Source organism: Lagenorhynchus albirostris, chromosome 11, assembly GCF_949774975.1.
Source record: "Lagenorhynchus albirostris chromosome 11, mLagAlb1.1, whole genome shotgun sequence".
Taxonomy (NCBI): Eukaryota; Metazoa; Chordata; class Mammalia; order Artiodactyla; family Delphinidae; genus Lagenorhynchus; species Lagenorhynchus albirostris.
The window spans coordinates 84,954,346-84,967,977 of NC_083105.1; the positions used below are offsets into that span (position 1 = coordinate 84,954,346).

Here is a 13,632-nt window from a genome sequence, read left to right on the forward strand (position 1 = left end):
TTGATCTCTATTTCTGTTTTTGTGCCAGTACCATATTGTCTTGATTACTGTAGCTTTGTAGTATAGCTTTGTAGTATAGTCTGACTGGGAGCCTGATTCCTCCAGCTCCGTTTTTCTTTCTCAAGATTGCTTTGGCCATTCGGAGTCTTTTCTGTGTCCATACAAACTGAAATTTTTTGTTCCAGTTCTGTGAAAAATGCCATTGGTAGTTTGATAGGGATTGAACTGAATCTGTAAACTGCTCTGGGTAGTAGAGTCATTTTCACAATGTTGATTCTTCCAATCCAAGAACATGGTACATCTGTCCATCTGTTTGTATCATCTTGAATTTCTTTCATCAGTGTCTTCTAGTTTTCTGCATATAGGTCTTTTGTCTCCTTAGGTAGGTTTATTCCTAGGTATTTTATTCTTTTTGCTGCAATGGTAAATAGGAGTGTTTCCTTAGTGTCCCTTTCTGATCTTTTGCTGTTAGTGTATAGGAATGCCAGAGACTTCTGTGCATTAATTTTGTATCCTGCTACTTTACCAAAGTCATTGATTAGCTCTAGTAGTTTTCTGGTAGCATCTTTAGGATTCTCTATGTATAGTATCATGTCATCTGCAAACAGTAACAGCTTTACTTCTTCTTTTCCAATCTGGATTCCTTTTATTTCTTTTTCTGCTCTGATTGCTGTGGTTAAAACTTCCAAAACTATGTTGAATAATAGTGGTGAGAGTGCACAACCTTGTCTTGTTTCTGATCTTAGGGGAAATGGTTTCAGTGTTTCACCATGGAGAATGATGTTGGCTGTGGGTTTGTCATATATGGCCTTTATTATGTTGAGGTAAGTTCCCTCTATGCCTTCTTTGTGGAGGGTTTTTATCATAAATGGGTGTTGAATTTGTCAAAAGCTTTTTCTGCATCTATTGAGATGATCATATGGTTTTTCTCCTTCAATTTGTTAATATGGTTTATCACACTGATTGATTTGAATATACAAAGGATCCTTGCATTCCTGGGATAAACCCCACTTGATCATGGTGTATGATCCTTTTAATGTGCTGCTGGATTCTGTTTGCTAGTATTTTGTTGAGGATTTTTATATTTATGTTCATCAGTGATACTGGCCTGTAGGTTTCTTTCTCTGTGGCATCCTTGTCTGGTTTTGGTATCAGTGACGGTGGCCTCATAGAATGAGTTTGGGAGTGTTCCTCCCTCTGCTATATTTTGGAAGAGTTTGAGAAGGATAGGTGTTAACTCTTCTCTAAATGTTTGATAGAATTCACCTGGGAAGCCATCTGGTGCTGGGCTTTTGTTTGTTGGAAGATTTTTAATCACAGTTTCAATTTCAGTGCTTGTGATTGGTCTGTTTATGTTTTCTATTTTTTCCTGGTTCAGTCTCGGAAGGTTGTGCTTTTATAAGAATTTGTCCATTTCTTCCAGGTTGTCCATTTTATTGGCATATAGTTGCTGGTAGTAATCGCTCATCATCCTTTGTATTTCTGCAGTGTCAGTTGTTACTTCTCCATTTTCATTTCTAATTCTATTGATTTGAGTCTTCTCCCTTTTTTTCTTGTTGAGTCTGGCTAATGGTTTATCAATTTTGTTTATGTTCTCAAAGAACCAGCTTTTCGTTTTATTGATATTTGCTAGTGTTTCCTTCATTTCTTTTTCATTTATTTCTGATCTGATCTTTATGATTTCTTTACTTCTGCTAACTTTGGCGTTCTTTTGTTCTCTTTCTGTAATTGCTTTAGGTATAATGTTAGGTTGTTTATTTGAGATGTTTCTTGTTTCTTGAGGTAGGATTGATGGTATTGCTATAAACTTCCCTCTTAGAAGTGCTTTTGCTGCATCCCATAGGTTTTGGGTCATTGTGTTTTCATTGTCATTTGTTTCTAGGTATCTTTTCATTTCCCCTTTGATTTCTTCAGTGATCTCTTGGTTATTTAGTAGTGTATTGTTTAGCCTCCATGTGTTTGTATTTTTTACAGAGTTTTTCCTGTAAGTGATATCTAGTCTCATAGCACTTTGGTTGGAAAAGTTACTTGATACTATTTAAATTTCCTTAAATTTACCAAGGCTTGATTTGTGACCCAAGTTATGATCTATCCTGGAGAATGTTCCATGAGCACTTGAGAAGAAAGTGTATTCTGTTGTTTTGGATGGACTGTCCTATAAGTATCAATTAAGTCCATCTGGTCTAATGTGTCATTTAAAGCTTGTGTTTCCTTTCATTTTCGGTGATCTGTCCATTGGTGAAAGTGGGGTGTTAAAGTCCCCTACTATGATTGTGTTACTGTTGATTTCCCCTTTTATGGCTGTTAGTATTTGCCTTATGTATTGAGGTGCTCCTATGTTAGGTGTATAAATATTTACAATTGTTATATCTTCTTCTTGGATTGATCATTATGTAGTGTCCTTCTTTGTCTCTTGTAATACTCTTTATTTTAAAGTCTATTTTGTCTAATATGAGAATGGCTACTCCAGCTTTCTTTTGATTTCCATTTGCATTGATCATCTTTTACCATCCCCTCAGTTTCAGTTTGTATATATCCCTAGGTCTGAAGTGGGTCTCTTGTAGACAGCATATGTACGGGTCTTGTTTTTGTATCCATTCAGCCAGTCTATGAGTCTTTGTCTTTTGGTTGGAGCATTTAATCCATTTACATTTAAGGTAGTTATCAATATGTGTGTTCCTATTACCATTTTCTTAATTGTTTTGGGTTCGTTATTGTAGGTCTTTTCCTTCTCTTGTATTTCCTGCCTAGAGAAGTTCCTTCAGCATTTGTTGTAAAGCTGGTTTGATGGTGCTGTTTTCTCTTAGCTTTTGCTTGTAAGGTTTTAATTTCTCTATTGAATCTGAATGAGATCCTTGCTGGGTAGAGTAATCTTAGTTGTAGTTTCTTCCCTTTCATCACTTTAAATATATCCTGTCACTCCCTTCTGGCTTGCAGAATTTCTGCTGAAAGATCAGCTGTTAACCTTATGGTGATTCCCTTGTATGTTATTTGTTGCTTTTCCCTTGCTGCTTTTAGTATTTTTTCTTTGTTAATTTAATTTTTGATAGTTTGATTAATATGTGTCTTGGCATGTTTCTCCTTGGCTTTATCCTGTATAGGACTCTCTGCACTTCCTGGACTTGATTGACTATTACCTTTCCCATATTAGGGACGTTTTCAGCTATAATTTCTTCAAATATTTTCTCAGTCCCTTTTTGTCTTCTTTTGTGACCCCTATAATTTGAATGTTGATGTGTTTAATGTTGTCCCAGATGTCTCTGAGACTGTCGTGAATTCTTTTCATTCTTTTTTCTTTTTTCTGCTCTGTGGTAATTATTTCCACTAGTTTATCTTGCAGGTCACTTACCCACTCTTCTGCCTCAGTTAGTCTTGTATTGATTCTTTCTAGAGAATTTTTAATTTCATTTATTGCATTGTTCATCATTGTTTGTTTCCTTTTAGTTCTTCTAGGTCCTTGTTAAACGTTTCTTGTATTTTCTCCATTCTATTTCCAAGATTTTGGGTCATCTTTACTATCATTACTCTGAGTTCTTTTTTAGGTAGACTGCCTATTTCCTTTTCATTTGTTAGGTCTGGTGGGTTTTTATCTTGCTTCTTCATCTGCTGTGTGTTTCTCTGTCTTCTTATTTTGCTTAACTTACTGTGTTTGGGGTCTCCTTTTTGCAGGCTGCATGTTCGTAGTTCCTGTTGTTTTTGGTGTCTGCCCCCAGTGGCTAAGGTTGCTTCAGTGGGTTTTGTAGGCTTCCTGTTGGAGGGGAGTAGTGCCTTCCTCATGGATGAGGCTGGATCTTGTCTTTGTGGCGGGCAGGTCTACGTCTGGCGGTGTGTTTTGTTGTGTCTGTGACATTATTATGATTTTACGCAGCCTCTCTGCTAATGGGTGCGGTTGTGTTCCTGTCTTGCTAGTTGTTTGGCATAGTGTGTCCAGCACTGTACCTTGCTGGTCGTTGAGTGCAGCTGTGTCTTAGCGTTGAGATGGAGATCTCCGGGCGAGCTTTCACCATTTGATATTACGTGGAGCTCGGAGGTGTCTGTTGGACCAATGTCCTGAACTTGGATCTCCACGTCAGAGGCACAGTACTGACACCTGGCTGGAGCACCAAGACCCTGTCAGCTACATGGCTCAAATGAAAAGGGAGAAAAAAAGAAAGAAAGAGTAAAATAAAATTATTAAAATAATAAATAAAAAATTATTAAAAATAAAAAAATTTAAAAAGTGATTAAAAAAAGGAAAGAAGAGAGCAACCAAACCAAAAAACACATCCACCAATGATAACAAGCACTAAAAAGTATACTAAAACAAAGAAACAAACAAACCAAAACAACGGAGAGACAGAGCCCAAGTACAAATGGTAAAAGCAAAGCTATACAGACAAAATCACACACCGAAGCATACACATAAACACTAACAAAAAGAGAAAGAGAAAAAATATATGTATTTATATATAAGAAAAAAAAAGGAGGAAGAGAGCAACCAAATCAATAAACAAATCTACCAATGATAATAAACTCTAAATACTAAACTAAGATAAGCATAAAACCAGAAACAAATTAGATGCAGGAAGCAAACCCCAAGGCTACAGTTGCTCCCAAAGTCTACCTCCTCAATTTTGGGATGATTCGTTGTGTATTCAGGTATTCCACAGATGCAGTGTACATCACGTTGATTGTCCAAATTTAATCCACTGCTGCTGAGGCTGCTCTGAGAAATTTCCCTTTCTCTTCTTTGTTCGCACAGCTCCTGGGGTTCAGCTTTGTATTTGGCCCCACCTCTGCGTGTGGGTCAACTGAGGGCGTCTGTGCCTGCCCAGACAGGATGGGGTTAAAGGATCAGCTGATTAGGGGGCTCTGTCTCACTCAGGCTGGGGGGAAGGAGGGGTACGGAAGGCGGGCAAGCCTGCGGTGGCAGAAGCCAGCTTGACATTGCAACAGCCTGAGGTGTGCTGTGTGTTCTCCCAGGGAAGTTGTCCCTGGATCATGGGACGCTGGCAGTGGCGGGCTGCACAGGCTCTTGGGAGGAGAGGTGTGGATAGTGGCCTGTGCTCGCACACAGGCTTCTTGGTGGCGGCAGCAGCAGCCTTAGCACTTCATGCCCGTCTCTGGGGTCCGTGCTGATAGCCGCGGCTCGCGCCTGTGTCTGGAGCTTGTTTAGGTGGTGCTCTGAAACCCCTCTCCTCGTGCACCCCGAAACAATGGTCTCTTGCCTCTTAGGCAGGTCTAGACTTTTTCCTGGACTCCCTCCTGGCTAGCTGTGGTGCACTAGCTCTCTTCAGGCTTTGTTCACGCAGCCAACCCCAGTCCTCTCCCTGGGATCTGACCTTTGAAGCCCGAGTCTCAGCTCCCAGCCTCCACCCGTCCTGGTGGGTGAGCAGACAAGCCCCTCGGGCTGGTGAGTGCTGGTTGGCACCGATCCTCTGTACGGGAATCTCTCTGCTTTGCCCCCTGCACCCCTGTTGCTGAGCTCTCCTCCATGGCTCCAAAGCTTCCCCCCAACCCTCCCCTCGTTTCCACCAGTTAAGGGGTTTTCTAGTGTGTGGAAACTTTTCCTCCTTCACAGCTCCCTCCCGGAGGTGCAGATCCCATCCCTATTCTTTTGTCTCTGTTTTTTCTTTTTTCTTTTGCCCTATCCAGGTATGTGGGGATTTTCTTGCCTTTTGGGAAGTCTGAGGTCTTCTGCCAGCGTTCAGTAGGTGTTCTGTAGGAGTTATTCCACGTGTAGATGTATTTCTGATGTATTTGTGGGGAGGAAGGTGATCTGCACGTCCTACTCCTCTGCCATCTTGAAGGTCTCCCTCCAGTACAGTCTTGAATAGAAGTGACATGAGTGGACACCCTTGTCTTATTTCTGATCATAGTGGGAAACCAGTCAGTCTTTTACTACTACGTATGACAGTTGTGAGGTTTTTGTAGATGCCATTTATTAGGTTCAGGAAGTTCCCTTCTGTTGCTAGTTTGTTGAATGTTTATATCATGGAAGGGTGTTGGATTTTGTCAAATGTTTTTCAGCATCTATAGAGGTGATCGTATGGTTTTGTGTTTTATTTTATTAGTATGATATGTTACATTATTTGATACTTAGATGTTAAACCAACTTTGCATTCCTAGGATAAATCCCACTTAGTCTTTGTGTGTAATTTCTTTTACTATTTTGTAGCCTTTAAAAGAATTTAGGTACCCCAGAAACCACCCCAAATTATTGTTTCTTTCAAAAATGAGAAGTCTTATATAAACTAATAATCAAAAGTTATACAGGTAACCTGGTTCTAGATCATCTCTAAATCCCTGGCTCTAGTATGTTAGATCAATATCCTAGAAGTAGAATTCTGTTACCCTGAGCATATCATTTTGCAGTCTTATTTAAAATACTAACCACAGGGCTTCCCTGGTGGCACAGTGGTTAAGAACTGCCTGCCAATGCAGGGGACATGAGTTTGATCCCTGGTCTGGGAAGATCCCACATGCTGTGGAGCAACTAAACCCGTGTGCCACAACTACTGATCTTGTGCTCTAGAGCCCACAAGCCACAACTGCGGAGCCCACATGCCACAACTACTGAAGCCCACGTGCCTATTACCCATGCTTTGCAACAAGAGAAGCCACCGCAATGAGAAGCCCGCACCCACAATGAAGAGTAGCCCCCACCCTCCATGACTAGAGAAAGCCGGCGTGCAGCAACGAAGACCCAATGCATCCAAAAATTAATTAATTAATTAGTTAACAATACATAAATGAAATAAAATACTAACCACATAATCTGATTGATGGTACACGTAACTGTACCCTCCTAGGGCATAAACATTATGTAATTTATATTTATACAATTTTAATGATCATGTTTCAAGATCATAAAAGTCAGTAACAAATGTTTAGACATTTTGAAACCATTTTGAAGCCATAATCATTCTGAGGCCAAAGTTTAAACAGCTGAGAATAGATAATGAACCTCTCCTTATAAAAAGAATTCTATACCGATAAATAAATAATAAAATAATGATAATATAGTTACATGTATTGAAAATTTTTAAAATTTTTGGATTTATATCAAGGCTATGAAACCATATTACAGATCAAGAAAATAAACCTTCAAAGAGGTTAGGTAAATTTCTAAAGACATAAAGCTCTTCTGTCATGGGACCAATGCTTAAATCCTGGTATTTGGGGTCTGGCTCAGATAAAGTGACTAAGTATCAATACAGTGTTTCTGGGTTTAGTTTGCTATTTTTGTTTTTATTGTTTTAACATAGAAATTATCCAGTGAGTTTGTAAACCCTTTATTCTTATACAACTTAGTATCCTAGTACAATGTAGCACTGTGCTTTGGTAAGTGCTAGTCTGTAGTTAATAAATTTCAGTGCCTGTTAGCCTGTTATCCTTGAAGTATTGTAGTTGTAAGTAAGGTTGCATTATAAGTATATTTCAAGTTAACCATTATGGATTGTAAGAATGGTTAAAATTGTTTCTCTCAATAAAACTGGGCCCAGGGTGATCATAGGCTACATACATGCACATGTGCTTACATGACTGAAGTAATAATATAAAAATTTTAAAAGTGATTTAATTGAAACAGCTTCAAGATAATTGGTTCACATTTTTTTTACATTTCAACTATCATTATATCTTGCCTGTCATTTATGAAAGTTTGTTTTTTGAGTGTTCATTTATTATTCATTCATCAGCTATTAACTGGCATAGTCCTATGAGTCTGACGTTGTGTGGCTATGAATCTGGTCTAGAAAAAATTTTAGAGTGAAATTACTTAATATTTCTTCCAAAGTTATATAGTAGAAATCTTAACTCTCTTTATAATGTTTATTTTTTTTTCACCTAAGTATTTCAGAATTGCTTTGATTTTTTTCCCTAAATACTTGTCTTTCTTTGTTATTTTTTTCTTAGCATTGCAAGAAATAGATAATATCAAGGACATCAGGAGTGGGAGAGATTGCAGACTCAGCAGGTCAGAACATTGTATTATTATCATTTGCTGATCATTCTTTTGTCATTAATTTTGGAGTTCTTGATCTCTTGCCACTTGTTTATTTCTTATCCATGCTTACTTGGTGTGGTCTTCAGTTTTGCAAGTAACGACTAAAGCCTTTAGATAATAAGTCCAGCATTTAGGCATTCTCTTTTTAGGATTTGAAGATGAAAAAATAATTAGAAGAGATTTTCAGGAATAGAAGATTTCTTACCTAATATGGTACACAGTTACCCTGATTTCTATTATCCTTTTTAGGGTATAAACAATTTTGAAATGAAGACTTTTTGATGACTTTTCCAGAATCAAAACTTTAAAACATATACAGTGTTATTAATTATGTAACTGTAGTGGGAGAACACTTGGATCATGAAAGTCAAGTTTCCTTTCTTTTCTGCCCTGTTCTCTGGGCACAGGGACACCTCTAAAAGCTCTTGATGCTCTTAGACTCAATCTGTTTACCAACGCTAATTTTAACTACTGAATGTTGACTACCATATGTAAATTGAAGGTTAATTAGTCAAAGGGTCTACTGTGAGCATTTGCCAGCCATTGTGGAAAGTTTAGTGTAAGTCACACTCCTCAGTAAGCTGGATGCAGCCATGCTGGCCTTTGCAGTCCCCATTTCCCTGTGTGTCACCATGAGTGACTGATGGCTCGTGTTCATCTCCTGCTTCAAGGAAGACTACCGGTTGTCTTAAATAGTGATTACAACTCTTGCTACTATTGCTTAGTTATTTATAGAAGCTTGGGAGTCCTCTCCCTTTCTGTTACCCCTCTAGTGTTACCACTTCCACAACTCTCCTGGAATTTGACTTAGCTCGTCCACATCCAGGCCTCCTGGAGAGCAGCTACCAGTGGGCTTTTCAGGTTCCATCACACAGAGAGATAAATAGCTTTGTTCTTCAGTCTGATCACATCTCTTCAAGTGAAATGGCTTATTCAGAAAGGATCTAAGCTTAAAGTTCTTCTGCCAGGATACTTCAGGGATTTAGTTATTTTCTAGAATTATGGACTAAACAGATTATTATTGTATGCATCTTGAGAGAACACCACTCTCCAGCTTAAAGGAAAGATAATTTCAAGTATATCTTGATGCATTGTATATACTCGGGTCTCTGTTCTTGGCTAAATTAAGAAAGAGTCTTGCAAAAAGCTGTGTTTAGAATGATATGCCCAAGTAATTGGGTTTGTAAGCATGTCTGCACTGATTCTTGCAGAGTTGAGAACCACTTTCTGGTGATACGTGTATAAAGAGTTTTCTGGTAGTAAACATCTCCCAATTTTCAGCTTATAAATATCATTGAACTAAACATTATAAAGAAATAAATTGAAGCCAAAAGTAGTGCATTTTCTTGGCATCCAGCTGTATGTATATATTGATGTTAAACTGAATACAGTTGTTTGAGTTTTTCCTGTTTGGAAGTGAGATCAAGAAGGAAGAGACCTCATAGATCCCTTATAGTCTTGACACATAGAAAGGACTTCAGTCTAATGCATCTATTTTACAAACCTACCTTGCTTCCCACTGTCACATGAAATATTAGTAACAGAGATTAATCTATGTTTCTTGATATGATGCAGACCCACTGAATTACGTGCCTTACAGGTTATGGAACACAAACAACTGTGCACACCACATTGTGCACACAACATTGTACACACACATAAAAAATACCATCATCATTTGTCATCTTCACCAATTTGTATTTTATAAAGAATACCATTGATACTCATACTTGACTTTGAATTGTATTGATATTTGAAGAACTCAAGAACGTTAAGATTTTTTTTTACTGTTGTTTCTCTGGAGAAGTTCCCTATTCAGCTGGATGAAACGATAAGATGGTCATTCATTCATACATATAACAGAAATTCCTACTCTTCTGGAGTTTTCATTCTAGTGGAGGAAAACATAACACGAGGATTTTAATATATGTGTTAATGGGGATACATGCTAAGGAGGAAATAAAGCAGAGTAAATTGAGGATGGTGGGAGACTGTATCCAATACCATGTCTAGGGTAGGCCTTTCTGAAAAGGAGAGAACGGAGCACAGACTTGAATGTAGTGAGAGGGAATGATTTAGATTTATGGGTGAAGAGAGTTACATTCTGTGGGAAGAACAAGTATAATGAGTGTGCTTGGTATGTTGAAGGAGCGTCAAGAAGGGCACTGTGGCCAGAGAGAGTATGGAGTGGACAAGTAAGAGATGAGAAAGGGTAGGATGTTGTGATGACCATTTTATAAGGCCTGGTAGACGATGGCGGGACCTTGACTATTATTCTGAGTGAGATGGGAATCATTAAGGGGCTTTCAGCCAATAAAGGGGCATGATGTGGCTCTCAAGGTTTAAGGATCACTTGGACTTACAGCTTGGGTAAAACATTAAAAATTTCTTTCTTTATACACAGAATATAAATTATGAATGAAAATAGACTTTAACAACGATTAGGGCAACATTATCTGATTAAGATTTTGACTGATGATTGTGTTCAGGGAGCTCATGTTAAATAGTAGAGCTATCATTTTTCGTTTTCATGTCTTTAATTTGCAGAATTCTTTTGATTTTGAATCATGTTCTTCGGTTCTGTATAACTTATTTTTTCATAATAGGCACATTAATGACAAAGGTATGTAATATTTAGAAATTGGTGTGTCCAGTTAGTTGCTTTGCATAGCTGAATTTCCCATTTGTTTGTCATTTTTAATTTCAGCCAAAACTACATAGCCTTGTGTAAGTCCATAAACAAGTCATGAATTTTTATCTCCTAGTTGTAAGGGAGGATATTTGAAAATAATGTTATGGTTTATTGTAATGATCACATGATTGATAAGACTATGAGAAGGAAACACGGATCAGTTTAAAAAAAACAAAACAAAACAGCTTCATGGGACTTATAGGGCATGAATTCTGGAACCAGCTCTGAAACCTACCAGGAGGATGACTTGAGGTCTTTAACCTGTGTTTGCCTGCTAAATGACGACCCCTGCTTCTCCCATAAGGAGAATTGCATTGCTACTGTTATCTCTGCAGTTCCTTTACATTTGTTAAACCAATGTGTGCAATGTGTAAATAAAAATCGGTTGAATTAGGAATCACTTATGTTAGAAGTGACCATTTTTAATACAAATGAAAAAATAGGGATATACTATATAAATAACAGAGGAAAATGTTCATATTTATTTTCAGAAAAATTAGGTTATAGAAGGTATTATTGATATTTGGAAGGAAGGGTTATTTCTAAACTTATTATTACTGTCATGTCAAAGAATCAAAGTGATTATTGAAAAAGGAGTTGAGGAGGTGGGAGTGCCTTCTCCTATCAGTCTTACGGCAGAAGTTTCCAATTGCCCAATAACTGTTTACTAGAAATGTGTCAGACTTTTGAATCAATGCATTAAAAACTATCTTAAAACTATAAGTAGGTATATAAGCTTAGATTTTCATTATTTGACTTTTAGAATATTCATGTAATAAATATATATTTTGTTTTCATAAACAAATATATAAATCTGTTTGCTTATGAATACTTAGTATAATTTTCTTAAAAATTCTTGTTTATTCTAAATTCTTTCCCTTTTAGTCGTAAGAATAAGAATCAGGTTTATGTTTAAACGGAGAAATAAGGAAATTACTCTTTGACACTGTTTTTTGAAGGAGAGGGTATGCAGCCTCAGCTTCACATATGCACCTAAAATTGTTGAATCTGCTGTGATTCCAGTCCTTTTTTTGCTAGGAGGTTCTCCTTCTCCTGGAAGGGCCAGTTCCTCCCCCATGCTTAAACCTACTTCCTCTGGCAGTTCCAAAAACGTTGATTCTTCAATTGAGTATCTTCAACTTCTTCTTTATTGGAAACTTTAATGGTTAAACATGTCAAGTTTCCCCTCTTAAATAATAAATAAACAAAAGCTTCCCTTTGATCTTACTTCTCCCTCCAGCTACCACTCCCTTCATATACTTATTTTCCCCAAGTTTTAACTTACTGTCTCCATTTTCTTTCTTCCTTCTTGCTCGTCAGTCCTCTTCTACTTCTATCCTGCCAACCATTGCTAAGGTCATCAGTTATCTCCATCACACTAAATCCATATGGTGATTGTCAGTCATTATCTTATTCGGCCCTTGAGTTCTTTCAACTGCTTGAATGACTTTCCACTTTCCACTCCAGTTAAAAAAGTTTTTTTTTCTCTTTGCATTTTGCTGAATGAATGTCTTGTTCTCCACTGTATCCCTAAAATATTTTTCAAAGTGCTTTGCTTATAGCTTGTGCTAAATGAACCAAATATTATAGTGTGAGATATAATGTCAAAAAGCTTACAAAAGAGCTACAACCTGACGTTCTATGAGGGTTCATAGAAAAGAGAAAGAAAGTTTCATAAACAAAATAGTATTTGAGCTGGATCTTAAAGGATGATTTTCCTAGCAGAGATGTTAGATACTGGTAGGGCTTAACTAGTATATATTTAAGATCCTGGTATCTTAAGTGTCTTTTTCGGCTTGGGTAAGTTTGGATTCAGCACAGGGTATACAAAAGGGAGATAATAACTGTAAAGATATGGTGGGCTGTTTACAACATAAAGAAACTTTACAGTTCAAATCTGTAAAGAGGGCTTTGAATCTCATGCTAGTGATTAGACTTAAGAGGACTTGGGGAGCCATTAAAAATTTTTGTTTGTTTTTTAAGGGACCGTGGGTGGTGATTAGGTCTATGCCTTGGATTAATTAGTTAATATGCTGGCAGTATGAGGTTGATTGAAAGGGGAGAAGCTAAAAGGGGAAGGTAGGAGACCATTGTAGTCATTTAAGCAAGAGATCCAGAAAGTCAGGACCAAGATGGTAAAACCTGGGGACAGATAGGAGCAGAAATCCAAAGACGGCATCGTTAGGGTAGACTTTCTGGAGCAATAAGGGATGAATTTTAACCTTAAGTAATTGAAATATAAGCCATGCAATTCACAGATATAGGAAATTGGAAAATTTAATTGTTTGTATTTATTTACATATTTTTAATTAGTGGGAGGTAAGTGAATTGTTTTGAGCGTCTGTACATTTGAAATACCAATGTTGATACATCGAAGAAGCATTCCATGCAGAGATTCTGGAACTGGGCAGGGGAGTTGAGAATGAAGCTGTGCGAGATTACATCCAATAGCAAAATTTGCCTCCTTGGTGGAAGAGCAATCCAGGCTTAGGAAACACCCTGAAAGACCAACAGTCTGAATGCCATGTGGAATTTTGGAGAAGACCAAATGGAACAGTCAAAGTAGAAGAAACTCTGAAGCTTGAATTGTAGTTTTGCTGCTTGACAAGCTATGTGGTCCTGAAGTAGGCTTTGGTTTCTTTATTCATTTATTTATTTTTAATCTCTGCACAAGTCCTGCCTGAGTGGTCTGCAAATCATAAACACTAAGTGCAGACCCAGTTGGCTCCCTAGAATATAATCATTTCTGGATTATGGAATTTTTTGAAGTATTGAAAATTGTTTAGATGTTCCTTCATTCATTGGTTCATTCATTCATTCATTCATTCATTCATATATTCTTACTAAGTCTTAACCTGTGGCAGGCAATCTTTTAGTTATATTGCCTGATTTTTCTCCATCCATTCTTGACTAGAATTTTCACCGGTTCAGTTTAGCATATTATTCCCAGTTA

General features: G+C 37.5%; 1 protein-coding gene across 1 annotated transcript in view; it reads left to right on the forward strand.

Moving 5' to 3' along the window:
• The window catches only part of SOX5 (SRY-box transcription factor 5), a 963,387-nt gene that overhangs the window by 311,085 nt on the left and 638,670 nt on the right, over nt 1-13,632 (forward strand). Inside the window, exon 5 of the mRNA XM_060165318.1 lies at nt 7,897-7,957. The gene's annotated coding sequence lies outside the window, so the exon portion shown is untranslated. The remainder of the gene's footprint in view (nt 1-7,896; nt 7,958-13,632) is intronic.